Raw genomic sequence first — 14,333 nt, forward strand, 5'->3', positions numbered from 1 at the left:
CGCCCAGGAGAAGCAACAATTGGGCGTTAAACGGCCAAAACATGCAGCAGTTGGGCGTTTAACGCCAGGATGGTGGGGAGGAGGTAAAATTCGTTTTTCTTCACAAAATTTCTAATTTTTATGTTTCAATTCATGATTTCTTGCATAAACATGTTTCAAAATATCATCCTTCAATTCCAAAATTTTTAATCTTAGTTTCTAAAAACTCTAATTTCTAAAATCCCTTTTCAAAATATCAAACGTAGCTTCATACATAAACATAAATTTTTTTTTCAATCCAATCAAACTCTTTTTCCAATTTCTTTTCAAACTTAATTATCTTTTAAAATCTTTTTCAAATTATAAAATTCAAATTTATTTTTAAATATCATTCATATCTTTTTAAATTATATCCTTTCCTTGTCATATTTATCTTTTATAAATCATATCTTTTATCTTATATCTCTTTCTTATTTTCGAAAACCCACCCCCCTTTATATTCACTTTCGGCGCCCCTCTTCTCATCCACCATTCCACACTTGCTCTCCTCCTATCCCTCTTCTCTCTCTTCTTTGCTTGAGGACAAGCAAACCTCTAAGTTTGGTGTGCTTATCCGTGATCACAAAAACATACTCACTTTGATCATGGCCCCTAAAGGAAAACAACCCAACCCAAGAGGAAAGAAAGAGAATACTCCAAAGCCACTTTGGAATCAAGGGAAGTTCTTAACTAAAGAACATTCAGACCATTACTACAAAATAATGAGTCTAATATCCGGAGATCCAAGAACAAATTCGAAACAGGAACTAGCAAATCCTAGCTAATCCTGAAACGAAAGTGGGAAGGAACATGATTCTGGAGTTCTATGCTAATCTATGGCAGACAGACAGGCAAAGAATAATTGGAGCTGCCCTCTATGACCATCGGATCTTAGTCAGAAGAAAGATTGTTCATACCCATCCTGACAAAATCAGGGAGATCTTTAAGCTTTCTCAGCTGATGACCCAGACTCCTTTAATAGGAGAATGATGAGGGTAAATAAAGGTTTGGACAAGATTCTAGAAGATATATGCATCCCTGAAGCCAGGTGGACCACCAGCACGACTGGCATCCCAAATCAACTCAAAAGAGAGATCTCAAGCCAGTAGCCAGAGGCTGGCTGGATTTCATTGGGCATTCTATATTGCCCACCAGCAACCGTTCTGAAGTTACTATTAAAAGAGCAGTGATGATTCACTGCATCATGTTGGGAAAAGAAGTGGAAGTCCATCAACTGATCTTGTGTGAATTATACAAAATAGCAAACAGGAATTCCAAGGACGCCAGATTGGCCTATCCAAGCTTAATTTCTATGCTCTGCAAAGATGCCGGAGTGAAGATGGGAATAACAGAGTATATCTCAGTTGAGAGGCCAACCACTAGAATATCAATGGATAGACAACAGCTGCAGGATGATCCAATCAAGAGGAGAGCACAGGAAGTCCTCCCAGAACTCCCTCAATTCGAATATTGGGAACTTCTTGAGGCATCTATTTCCAAATTGCAAGAAGCTATGGACCAAATAAAGGAAGAACAGAACAATCAAAGTAGCATGCTTTGCAAACTGCTAAAGGAACAAGAAGAGCAAGGGCGTGATTTAAGGGAGCTGAAGCGCCAAAAATTAATCCTTGAAGGACCAAGTACCCCACAGATCAAAGGAACATCTACTTCTCAGAACACAGGTTGTTGAGTTCTAAATTTAGCTTTAACTCTGTGATAATGTTATTATAGAAATTTACCTTAGGAGATATATATAGTAGTAGTAGTAATTAGTATATCTATTCTGGTTTTATTCCCAATTAAGTTATAATTTATTTTTCTCATCATCATCAGACATCAATAAAATAGTAGATAATTAGAATAAAGAAGTAATTTATTTTTCGAGTTCTTAATAATAAAAATTATAATTAACTATATGTGGTGGCAATACTTTTTGTTCTCTGAATGAATGCTTGAACAGTGTATAATTTTTATCTTGAATTTTATGAATATTGGCTCCTGAAAGAATGAGGAACACGAAAAATACTATTGATGATATGAAAAATCATGAATTTGATTCTTGAAGCAAGAAAAAGCAGAAAAAAAATTTTTTACAAGAAATCATTGGATTAAGAAAAGGATCCAAGGCTTTGAGCATCAGTGGATAGGAGGGCCCAAGGAAGTAGTTCCAGGCCTAAGCGGCTAAATCAAGTTGTCCCTAACCATGTGCTTGTGGCATGCAGGTTCAAGTGAAAAGCTTGAGACTGAATGGTTAAAGTCGTGATCCAAAGCAAAAGAGTGTGCTTAAGAGCTCTGGACACCTCTGACTGGGGACTCTAGCAAAGCTGAGTCACAATCTGAAAAGGTTCACCCAGTCATGTGTCTGTGGCATTTATGTATCCGGTGGTAATACTGGAAAACAAAGTGCTTAGGGCCACGGCCAAGACTCATAAAGTAACTGTGTTCAAGAATCAACATACCACACTAGGAGAATCAATAATACTATCTGAATTCTGAGTTCATATGGATGCCAATCATTCTGAATTTCAAAAGATAAAGGGAGATGCCAACACTGTTCAGAAACAAAAAGCTACAAGCCCTGCTCATCTAATAAGAATCTGAGCTCCATTTAAAACTCTTAGATATTATTACTTCTTAATTTCTTTTCATCCTATTTTATTTATCTAGTTGCTTGAGGACAAGCAACAGTTTAAGTTTGGTGTTGTGATGAGCGGATATTTTATACGCTTTTTGGGGGTAATTTCATGTAGATTTTAGTATGTTTTAATTGGTTTTTAGTAGAATATTATTAGTTTTTAGGCAAAAATCATATTTCTGGACTTTACTATGAATTTGTGTGTTTTTCTGTGATTTCAGATATTTTCTGGCAAAAATTGAGGGAGCTGAGCAAAAATCTGAGTTAGGCTGAAAAAGGACTGCTGATGCTGTTGGATCCTGACCTCCCTGAACTTGAAATGGATTTTTTGGAGCTACAGGAGTCCAATTGGCGCGCTCTTAACGGCGTTAGAAAGTACACATCCAGGGCTTTCCAGCAATATATAATAGTTCATACTTTGCGCGAAGATAGACGACGTAAACTGGCGTTCAATGCCAGAAACAGGTTACAAGTTGGAGTTCAACGCCAGAAACAGGTTACAACCTGGCGTTGAACGCCCAAAACAGCCCCAGGCACGTGAGAAGCTTAAGCCTCAGCCCCAGCACACACCAAGTGGGCCCCAGAAGTGGATTTCTGCATCATCTATCATAGTTTACTCATTTTCTGTAAACCTAGGTTACTAGTTTACTATTTAAACAACTTTTAGAGACTTATTTTGTATCTCATGACATTTTCAGATCTGAATTTTATACACTTTGATGGCATGAGTCTCTAAACTCCATTGTTGGGGGTGAGGAGCTCTGCAGCGTCTCGATGAATTAATGCAATTGTTTTTATTTCTCCACTCAAACGTTTGTATGCTCCTATCTAAGATGTTCATTCGCGCTTAATTATAGAGAAGGTGATAATCCGTGACACTCATCACCTTCCTCAACCCATGAACGCGTGCCTGACAAACACCTCCGTTCTACATCAGATTGAATGAGCTTCTCTTAGATTCTTTAATCAGAATCTTCGTGGTATAAACTAGAATTGATGGCGGCCATTCTTGAGGATCCGGAAAGTCTAAACCTTGTCCGTGGTATTCCGAGTAGGATTCAAGGATTGAATGGCTGTGACAAGCTTCAAACTCGCGATTGCTGGGCGTGATGACAAACGCAAAAGGATCAATGGATCCTATTCCAACATGATCGAGAACCAACAGCTGATTAGCCGTGCTGTGACAGAGCATCTGGACCGTTTTCACTGAGAGGATGGGAGGTAGCCACTGACAATGGTGACACCCTACATACAGCTTGCCGTAGACGTGCTTTACAAACAATTGAGTTGAAAATTACATTGCAGAAATTCAGAGGACAAAGCATCTCCAAAACTCCAACATATTTCCCATTACTGCACAACAAGTAACGATTTTATTCTCTTTTATTTTTCCAATCTAATAATTCCAACTGATAATTTTGATTGATATCCCGACTAAGAATAATAAAATAAACATAGCTTGCTTCAAACCAATAATCTTCGTGGGATCGACCCTTACTCACGTAAGGTATTACTTGGACGACCCAGTGCACTTGCTGATTAGTTGTGCGGATTGCAAAAAGTGTGATTGCAATTTTGTGCACCGAGAGTGCAAGGCCATCAACATGGCCGAATTTGAAGAGGAGGAAGAGGCAGTGAGCGCCACTGAGGAAGACCTCAATGGACGTCCACTGGCCTCCAATGAATTCCCTAATGAAAAACCTTAGGAATCTGAGGCTCACACTGAGACCATAGAGATTCCATTGGATTTACTTCTGCCATTCATGAGCTCTGATGAGTATTCTTCCTCTGAAGAGGATGAAGATGTCACTGAAGAGCAAGTTGCTAAGTGCCTTGGATCAATCATGAAGCTAAATGACAAGTTATTTGGTAATGAGACTTGGGAGAACGAACTTCCTTTCCTCACCAAAGAACTGGATGACTTGACTAGGCAGAGATTACCTCAAAAGAGACAGGACCCTGGGAAGTTCTCAATACCTTGTACCATAGGTTTCATGACCTTTAAGAAGGCTCTGTGTGACCTAGGGTCAAGCATAAACCTCATGCCTCTCTCTGTAATGAAGAAGCTAGGGATCTTTGAAGTACAAGCTGCAAGAATCTCACTAGAGATGGCAGACAATTCAAGAAAACAAGCTTATGGACTTGTAGAGGATGTTCTGGTAAAGATTAAAGACCATTACATCCCTACTGATTTCATAGTCCTAGAGACTGGAAAGTGCATAGATGAATCCATCATCCTTGGCAGACCCTTCCTAGCCACAGCAAAGGTTGTGATTGATGTTGACAGAGGTGAACTGATCATTCAAGTGAATGAAGAATCTTTTGTGTTTAAGGCTCAAGGATATCCCTCTGTAACAATGGAGACGAAGCATGAAGAGCTTCTCTCAAAACAGAGTCAAATAGAGCCCCCTCAGTCAAACTCTAAGTTTGGTGTTGGGAGGCCACAACCAACTTCTAAGTTTGGTGTTGAACCCCCACATTCAAACTCTAAGTTTGGTGTTGGGAGGTTCCAACATTGCTCTGAGCATCTGTGAGGCTCAGTGAGAGCCCACTGTCAAGCTACTGACATTAAAGAAGTGATTGTTGGGAGGCAACCCAATGTTATATTTAATTTATTTTCCTTTGTTATTTTATGTTTTCTATAGGTTGATGATCATGGGAAGTCACAAAATCAATTGAAAAAGCAAAAAACAGAATGAAAAGTAGAAAGAAAAGCAGCACACACTGGAGGAAGATCTTGCTGGCGTTTAAAGGCCAGTAAGGGCAGCAATTGGGCGTTTAACGCCCAGTCTGGCACCATTCTGGGCGTTTAACGCCAGAAAGGGGCACCAGACTGGCGTTAAACGCCAGGAAAGGGCAAGAAGTTGGCGTTAAACGCCAGAAATGGGCACCAACCCGGCGTTTAACGCCGGAATTGGCATGAAGAGCATTTTTGCTCACCATTTGGTGCAGGGATGAATTTTTCTTGACACCTCAAGATCTGTGGACCCCACAGGATCCCCACCTACCCCACCACCCTCTCTCTTCTTCACCCATTCACCAATCACCTCAACACCTCTTCCCCAAAAACCCCTCACCTATCAAATCCCACTATTTTCTTCACCACTCACATCCATCCTTCATAAAACCCCACCCACCTCACCATTCAAATTCAAACCACTTTCCCTCCCAAACCCACCCATAATGGCCGAACCCTACCCCTCTCTCCACCCCTATATAAACCCATCTTCACTCCTTCATTTTTACACAACCTAAACACTACTTCTCCTCCTTTGGCCGACCACAAAGCCATCTCCATCTCCTCTATTTCTTCTTCTTCTACTCTCTTCTTTCTTCTTTTGCTCGAGGACGAGCAAACTTTTAAGTTTGGTGTGGTAAAAGCACTGCTTTTTGTTTTTCCATAACCATTTATGGCATCCAAGGCCGGAAAAACCTCTAGAAAGAGGAAAGGAAAGGCAAAAGCTTCTACCTCCGAGTCATGGAAGATGGAGAGATTCATCTCAAGGGTGCATCAAGACCACTTCTATGAAGTTGTGGCCATGAAGAAGGTGATCCCCGAGGTCCCTTTCAAACTCAAAAAGAGTGAATATCCAGTGATCCGACATGAGATCCGAAGAAGAGGTTGGGAAGTTCTTACCAACCCCATTCAACAAGTCGGAATCTTAATGGTTCAAGAGTTCTATGCCAATGCATGGATCACCAAGAACCATGATTAAAGTGTGAACCCGAACCCAAAGAATTGGCTTACAATGGTTCGGGGGAAATGCTTAGATTTTAGTCCGGAAAATGTAAGGTCGGCATTCAACTTGCCCATGATGCAAGGAGATGAATACCCCTACACTAGAAGGGTCAACTTTGATCAAAGGTTGGACCAAGTCCTCAGAGACATTTGTGACGAGGGCGCTCAATGGAAGAGAGATTCAAGAAGGAAGCCGGTTCAATTGAGAAGGCATGACCTCAAGCCCGTGGCTAGGGGATGGTTGGAGTTTATCCAACGCTCAATCATTCCCACCAGCAACCGGTCTGAAGTTACTATAGACCGGGCCATCATGATTCATAGCATCATGATTGGAGACGAAGTAGAAGTTCATGAGGTTATAGCCCAAGAACTTTATAAGGTGGCGGACAAGTCCTTTACCTTGGCAAGGTTAGCCTTTCCTCATCTCATTTGTCACCTCTGTTATTCAGTTGGAATTGACATAGAGGGAGACATCCCCATTATTGAGGACAAGCCCATCAATAAGAAAAGGATAGAGCAAACAAGAGATCCCACTCATCATGAAATCCCTGAGATACCTCAAGGGATGCACTTTCCTCCACAAAACTATTGGGAGCAAATCAACACCTCCCTAGGAGAATTGAGTTCCAACATGGGACAACTAAGGGCGGAGCACCAAGAACATTCCATCCTCCTCCATGAAATTAGAGAAGATCAAAGAATCATGAGAGAGGAGCAACAAAGGCAAGGAAAAGACATTGAGGAGCTCAAGCACTCCATAAGATCTTCAAGAGGAATAACAAGCCGCCATCACTAAGGTGGACCCGTTCTTTAATTTCCTTGTTCTTTATTTTCCTGTTTTTCGAATTTTCATGCTTATGTTTATCTATATTTGTGTCCTATGATCATTAGTGTCTTAGTGTCTATGCCTTAAAGTTATGAATGTCCTATGAATCCATCACCTTTCTTGAATGAAAAATGTTCTTAATTGAAAAAGAGAAGAATTGCATGAATTTTAAATTTTATAACAGATTAATTATTTTGATGTGGTGGCAATATTTTGGTTTCTGAATGTATGCTTGAACAGTGCATATGTCTTTTGAATTTGTTGTTCATAAATGTTGGCTCTTGAAAGAATGATGAAAAAGGAGACATGTTACCGAGGATCTGAAAAATCATAAAAATGATTCTTGAAGCAAGAAAAAGCAGTGAATACAAAAAAATAGAGAAAAACGAAAAAAAACAAAAAAAAGGGAAAAAAAGAAAAAGAAAAAATTAATGAAGTTGTGATCCAAGGCAAAAAGAGTGTGCTTAAGAACCCTGGACACCTCTAATTGGGGACTCTAGCAAAGCTGAATCACAATCTGAAAAGGTTCACCCAATTATGTGTCTGTGGCATGTATGTATCCGGTGGTGATACTGGAAGACAGAGTGCTTTGGGCCACGGCCAAGACTCATAAAGTAGCTGTGTTCAAGAATCATCATACTTAACTAGGAGAATCAATAACACTATCTGAATTCTGAGTTCCTATAGAAGCCAATCATTCTGAATTTCAAAAGATAGAGTGAGATGCCAAAACTGTTCAGAGGCAAAAACCTAAAAGCCCCGCTCATCTAATTAATATTGATCTTCATAGATGTTTTTGGAATTCATTGCATATTCTCTTCTTTTTATCTTATTTGATTTTCAGTTGCTTGAGGACAAGCAACAATTTAAGTTTGGTGTTGTGATGAGCGGATAATTTATACGCTTTTTGGCATTGTTTTTAGCGTGTTTTTAGTATGTTTTAGTTAGTTTTTATTATATTTTTATTAGTTTTTAGTTAAAATTCACTTTTCTGGACTTTACTATGAGTTTGTGTATTTTTCTGTGATTTCAGGTATTTTCTGGCTGAAATTGAGGGACCTGAGCAAAAATCTGATTCAGAGGCTGAAAAGGACTGCAGATGCTGTTGGATTCTGACCTCCCTGCACTCGAAGTGGATTTTCTGGAGCTACAAAAGCCCAATTGGCACGCTCTCAACTGCGTTGGAAGGTAGACATCCTGGGAGCTCTGCAATTACTATTGAGGTGTGGATTAAGGTGTGGAGCTCTGCTGTACCTCGAGTATTAATGCAATTACTATTGTTCTTCTATTCAATTCAGCTTATTCTTGTTCTAAGATATCACTTGTTCTTCAACTTGATGAATGTGATGATCTGTGACACTCATCATCATTCTCACCGATGAACGTGTGCCTGACAACCACCTCCGTTCTACCTTAGATTGAGTGGATATCTCTTGGATCCCTTAATCAGAATCTTTGTGGTATAAGCTAGAATTGATGGCGGCATTCAAGAGAATCCGGAAGGTCTAAACCTTGTCTGTGATATTCTGAGTAGGATTCAATGATTGAATGACTGTGACGAGCTTCAAACTCCTGAAGGCTGGGCGTTCGTGACAGACGCAAAAGAATTACTAGATTCTATTCCAACCTGATTGAGAACCGACAGATGATTAACCGTGCTGTGACAGAGCGCGTTGAACATTTTCACTGAGAGAACGGGACTGTAGCCACTGACAACGGTGATGCCCAACATACAGCTTGCCATAGAAAGGAATAAGAAGGATTGGATGAAGACAGTAGGAAAGCAGAGAGAAAGAAGGGATAAAGCATCTCCATACGCTTATCTGAAATTCTCACCAATGAATTACATAAGTATCTCTATCTTTATGCTTTATTCATATATCATTCATGACCATTTGAATCTGCCTGACTGAGATTTACAAGGTGACCATAGCTTGCCTCATACCAACAATTTCCATGGGATCGACCCTTACTCGCGTAAGGTTTATTACTTGGACGACCCAGTACACTTGCTGGTTAGTTGTGCAAAGTTGTGATAAAGAGTTGAGATTGCAATTGAGCATACCATGTTGATGGCGCCATTGATGATCACAATTTCGTGCACCAGGTAGTTATCTTGGAAAAGAAGCTATTCATACTTGGATCTCTTTTGAACCTTGGAAGAGGAATGAAGAGATCATGCTAGAAATGCTTTCTCATGCTGGACCAAATTGGGTTTGGATGGATATGTGACTATAATCCTACCAACACTTGATTTGGGAATGCATGTTGTATAATCAGTGACCATACTTCATCTCTTCTCATGAGCAATTGACCAAGGAATTGGCTATTGATCAAGATTTGAGAGATTGAATTCCAAGGAATTGGGATCCAATCACTTAAGATTGCCAAGGAGATCAATGAATGCATTGATTGAAGAAGAAGATTAGAATGAACTTGATCTGGAGGATTCCAATATCTCTTGATCCCAATGTTCATTTTATTTTTAGTTCTTACATTTAGTTTTCTTGCCATTTTACTTCTCTGCACTTTATTGCTTTCTTTACTTTTATGCCATTTACATTTCCTTGTTGTTTATCACTCCAATATGATTCGTCTAACTAGGATAATCAATTAACCATTGATTGCTTAATCCGTTAATCTCTGTGGGATTCGACCTCACTCTTTTGTGAGTTATTACTTGACGACAATTTGATATACTTGCCGAAGGGAGATTTGTTGAGAGACAAGTTTTTCGTGCATCAATCAACCCTTACTCACGTAAGGTATTACTTGGTACGACCCGGTGCACTTGGTGATAAGTTAGTGGGTTACAAATACCACACCAACTTCCTATCCTACTACAACCTAAATAAAAGTGAGCCCCTTGCTAAGTGTTGAATCTCCCCTTATATAGCACTTCAATTCAGCAATTTAGCATTCCAAAATGGGCCAAAAGCCCCCAAAATACGCGCTGCACATGTTTCATTAATGAAATCACGTGTTGGCTCCTGTGCATACGCACGGGTACTTGTGCGCACGCATGCATAGAAATTTCCTCTTGTGCGTACGCACGCTGGCTTGTGCGCATGCAGGCTTTGCTGTGTGTGCTTTCCCTTTTATTCTTCATGTTTTCTTCCTTGTACATGCCTTCTTCCAGTTTTGGTCATCCATTCTTGCCTTCAAAGGCCTGAAATCACTCATAAACCATATCATGGCATCAAATGAAATTAAAGTTGAATTAATTCACTCTATTAAAGCACAAAATTGCATGTTTTCACATTTAAGATCAAATTGGGGACAAAACACAAAAGTATGCTATTTTGGTGCTTAAGTGTGAGTTTATGTGCTAGAATCCATCCAAATTGAGTCAGATTATATCATCAAATATGGAGTCATCAATTGGCCATCGTCTAAAGCTATACCATGGAGAGAAAATGAAAGGCAACAAAGAGGTTGGGGTGTTCCTTCTTGAGGAGGCACTCCAAGGCAAAGAATTTTGAGATCATGACCGTCCAACTTAAAAACATTAAACAAAAGTGCTAGGTGGGAGACACCCCACCATGGTATGATCTACCCTTTGTACATAGCCTTTTTGCATATAGCTCTTTTGATTCTTTATGGCTTTTGTGCTTGCTTGATTTGTGAGTTTGTTCATAGTAGAATTGGTTTTTGCTTGATTTTGGTGTCATATTGCTCATGAAGAGTTCATTGATAATGGTTTGCTTGAAATGAGATGTTAAAGAATTGCTCCAAGTTGAATGTTACATGAGAATTTTTGATGTTTTTGACCCCTTTAGCATGCATTACCACCAATTTGTGTTATAATTGCCCCTCCTCATATGTATGAAAAAAAGGGCATCCACGCGCAAGCATGCTATGCGCGTATGCGTCGGCATGGTTTCGCAACTCTCCGGTGCAAAAACCCGAGAGTTGTGCCCACTTTGTGTCTCTTTTTTGCCATAGGTACAATTGCAACCCACGCGTAAGCGTGGCTAATGCTTATGTGTTGCCTTGCCATTTCGCACAGCCACGCGCAAGCATAGGCGACGCGTACACATCGATTGCGAATTTCAAACTCTCTGATACCAAAACCCGAGAGTTATGCCCACTTTACGCCCACTTTGTGCCAGGAGACCCACGCATACGCGTACGCGTACGCGTACGCGTCGATGGTGCTGCAAGCCATTCTTGGTACAAACAACCCGGGAGTTAGGCCTACTCTGTGCCAACTCTGTGCCCAAGGCACAAACCTACCCAAGCGCGCGTGTCCTTTGACGCGTACGCGTCCCCTTTCCTTTTTACTACCCACGCGTACGCATGAAGTGCGCACACTCGTCGATCCCCCGACTGATGAACGGATTTTTGTGTTGCATAGAATTTCACAAATGAAATCTCGTTGAAAGTGTAGCTTCTAAACCAACATAGAATCCTTTCATACAAATATTTGGTTGTCACAAGTAACAAATCCCTATAAAAACATACCGAAGTATTCAAACCTCGGGTCGTCTCTCAAAGGAATTGCAGGATACTGTTCTTGCTATTAGTTATGAGTTGTATATCTTTGGGGTTTTGAATTAAGAAACAAGAAATGTAAATTGCAAAAGAAATAAACTAATGTCTAGAAAACTCTTGGCAAAGTATGAGAACTAGAAGTCCTACCCTCATTACCATCATCAATTGTGATGACAATTGTTCATTACTCCACTTAGTTAACCCTCTAACTATGAAGGAAAGTCAAGTGAAGATAATCAAATTAGATTCACAAGTCCTAGTCAGCTCCTAAGGAAAGATTAGCTTTAGTGACATGCAATTCGATTCGCAACTTCCAATTATCAATCAGCAAAAGCATTAGACAACTCAAGAGTCACTAATTACTCAACCTAAGCTAAGAGGAGAAAATTCTACTCTAGCATCCTTCCAAGCATTTTATCAAACACATGGAAGGCATAACAGGAAAGCATAGTTGATGGGGGAAAAAAGATTCCGCACAAACTAACCGGCAAGTGTACCGGGTCGCATCAAGTAATAATAACTCACAAGAGTGAGGTCAATCCCATAGGGATTGAAGGATTGATCAACTTTAGTTAGGTGATGAATTTAGTTAAGCTAACAAGTAATGCTTTGAATGATTTGTGATTGACAGAAAGTAAATTACAATAATTCTAAAGTGCAAAATGTAAATTGACAAGAAAGTAAATGGCAAAGAGCTAAATTAACTGAAACTTAAAGTGCAAGAAATTAAAAAGAACTGAATCTTAAGTGCAAGGAAAGTAAAAGTGCAGACATATTAAATAGCAAGGAAACTTAAATTGCTTGAATAATAAAGGGATTTAAGTGTCGGGAATCAAAATAGCACTAAACAATATAAATTGCTGCAAGTGCAGAAAAATCATAGTAAAAGACATTCAAAGAAAGTGATTCATCAGGGATTGGAGATACTATAATCCTTCATGAATCAATTGAGTCTCAACTCCTTTCTCAATCATATGCATTTTTACCTGCTTTTATTGGGTCTTATGTACTTTCTTGCATAATAAGTAAGTGATTGGAGTAGAATTTCATGTGTATCTTGACTCAATCAAACATAGTTGATTTTATAAGAAAAGAATTATGCACAAAGGTTCTAATTGGAATGGATTGAAGAATAACTTGTAATGCCCTGTGAGTGAAGTGATTAAGTGACAGTGGGGTGAGCTCTAAGTTATATTCTCATGCAAAGGCTTCAGTGCTTACTAGTCCTTACATCTTGGAAGTCTTAGATTTTAGGATTTTCATTCAAATGATATCATGGAGATCTCTCTATAGGTAATCACCTTGAAGCAACTTACGATTTCTATGCTTTGGCCTTGACTGTAAGTGTCATGTCTCAAAGCGGCTTTTTAGATAAGCTTTCAATCAATACTCCCAAACCAGTTGGTTTTAGGGTATTAGGTGTTGAAGCACCCCTTAGGATTTACTTGCCCAAGCCTCTCTCTTTGACATAATTCTACCACAAGCATTTAACTAGGATAGTGACTCTTTGAGTTCTTATTTCTTTCTTTTTCCTCCTAGTAATTGATGCTCAGAGCCTTTTGCCATGTTCTTTTATTTTTCTATTTCTTTTAGTTTCTTTTGTTGCTGCTTCTTGGATCAATAAATGTTTAAGAATCTCCACAACATTTCTTTGAATTCTATTTCCTGCCTATGAGCTCCGATGCAAGTTTTCATAAACATGCAACCTCAATACACAATCATACAACTTGAACCACCACTTCTCTTAATCTTTTTCTTGCCTCAAAATAAATTTTTGATTCCTTAACCCTTCTTTTGAAAGAATTGTCCTTTGATGCATTTTTTGATATATTGAGTGCAAGCAAGTTTCCAAGAACATGGTGTTGTGAAATATCAAGCAATTATTATAGTTAAGCCATAAGAAAACTAAGCTGAATAAACAATTTAAAATCAGAAGACAACCAAACATATAGGTACATAACATAAAAACTTAATCATAAATGTGCAACACATGAAAACTTGGAAGGCATATCACTTTTCAGATATGCATCTTCCTTATTGACTAAGGTTACTGGTGCACGAAATTGCAATCACAATTTCGCAACTCCGCACAAGTAACCAGTAAATGCACTAGGTCGTCCAAGTAATAAAACCTTACGCGAGTAAGGGTCGATCCCACAGAGATTGTCGGCTTGAAGCAAGCTATGGTCATCCTGTAAATCTTAGTCACGCGGATTCAAATGGTTATGAGGTTTTGATAATTCAAAGATAAATAAAACATAAAATAAAATAAAGATACTTATGTAATTCATTGGTGGGAATTTCGGATAAGCGTTTGGAGATGCTTTGTTGCTTCTGAACATCTGATTTCCTATTGTCTTCATCCAATCATGTGTGCTCCCTTCCATGGCAAGCTGTATGTTGGTGGATCACTGTTGTCAATGGCTACCATACGTCCTCTCAGTGAAAATGGTCCAGGTACGGTTTTTGCACGGTTAATCATCTGTCGGTTCTCACTTGTATCGGAATAGGATCTCACTATCCTTTTGTACACTATCACTGCGCCCAACATTCGTGAGTTTGAAGCTTGTCACATTCATCCCATCCCAGATCCTAATCGAAATATCACAGACAAGGTTTAG

The sequence above is a fragment of the Arachis stenosperma genome, chromosome 3 (assembly GCF_014773155.1).
Source record: "Arachis stenosperma cultivar V10309 chromosome 3, arast.V10309.gnm1.PFL2, whole genome shotgun sequence".
Lineage (NCBI taxonomy): Eukaryota > Viridiplantae > Streptophyta > Magnoliopsida > Fabales > Fabaceae > Arachis > Arachis stenosperma.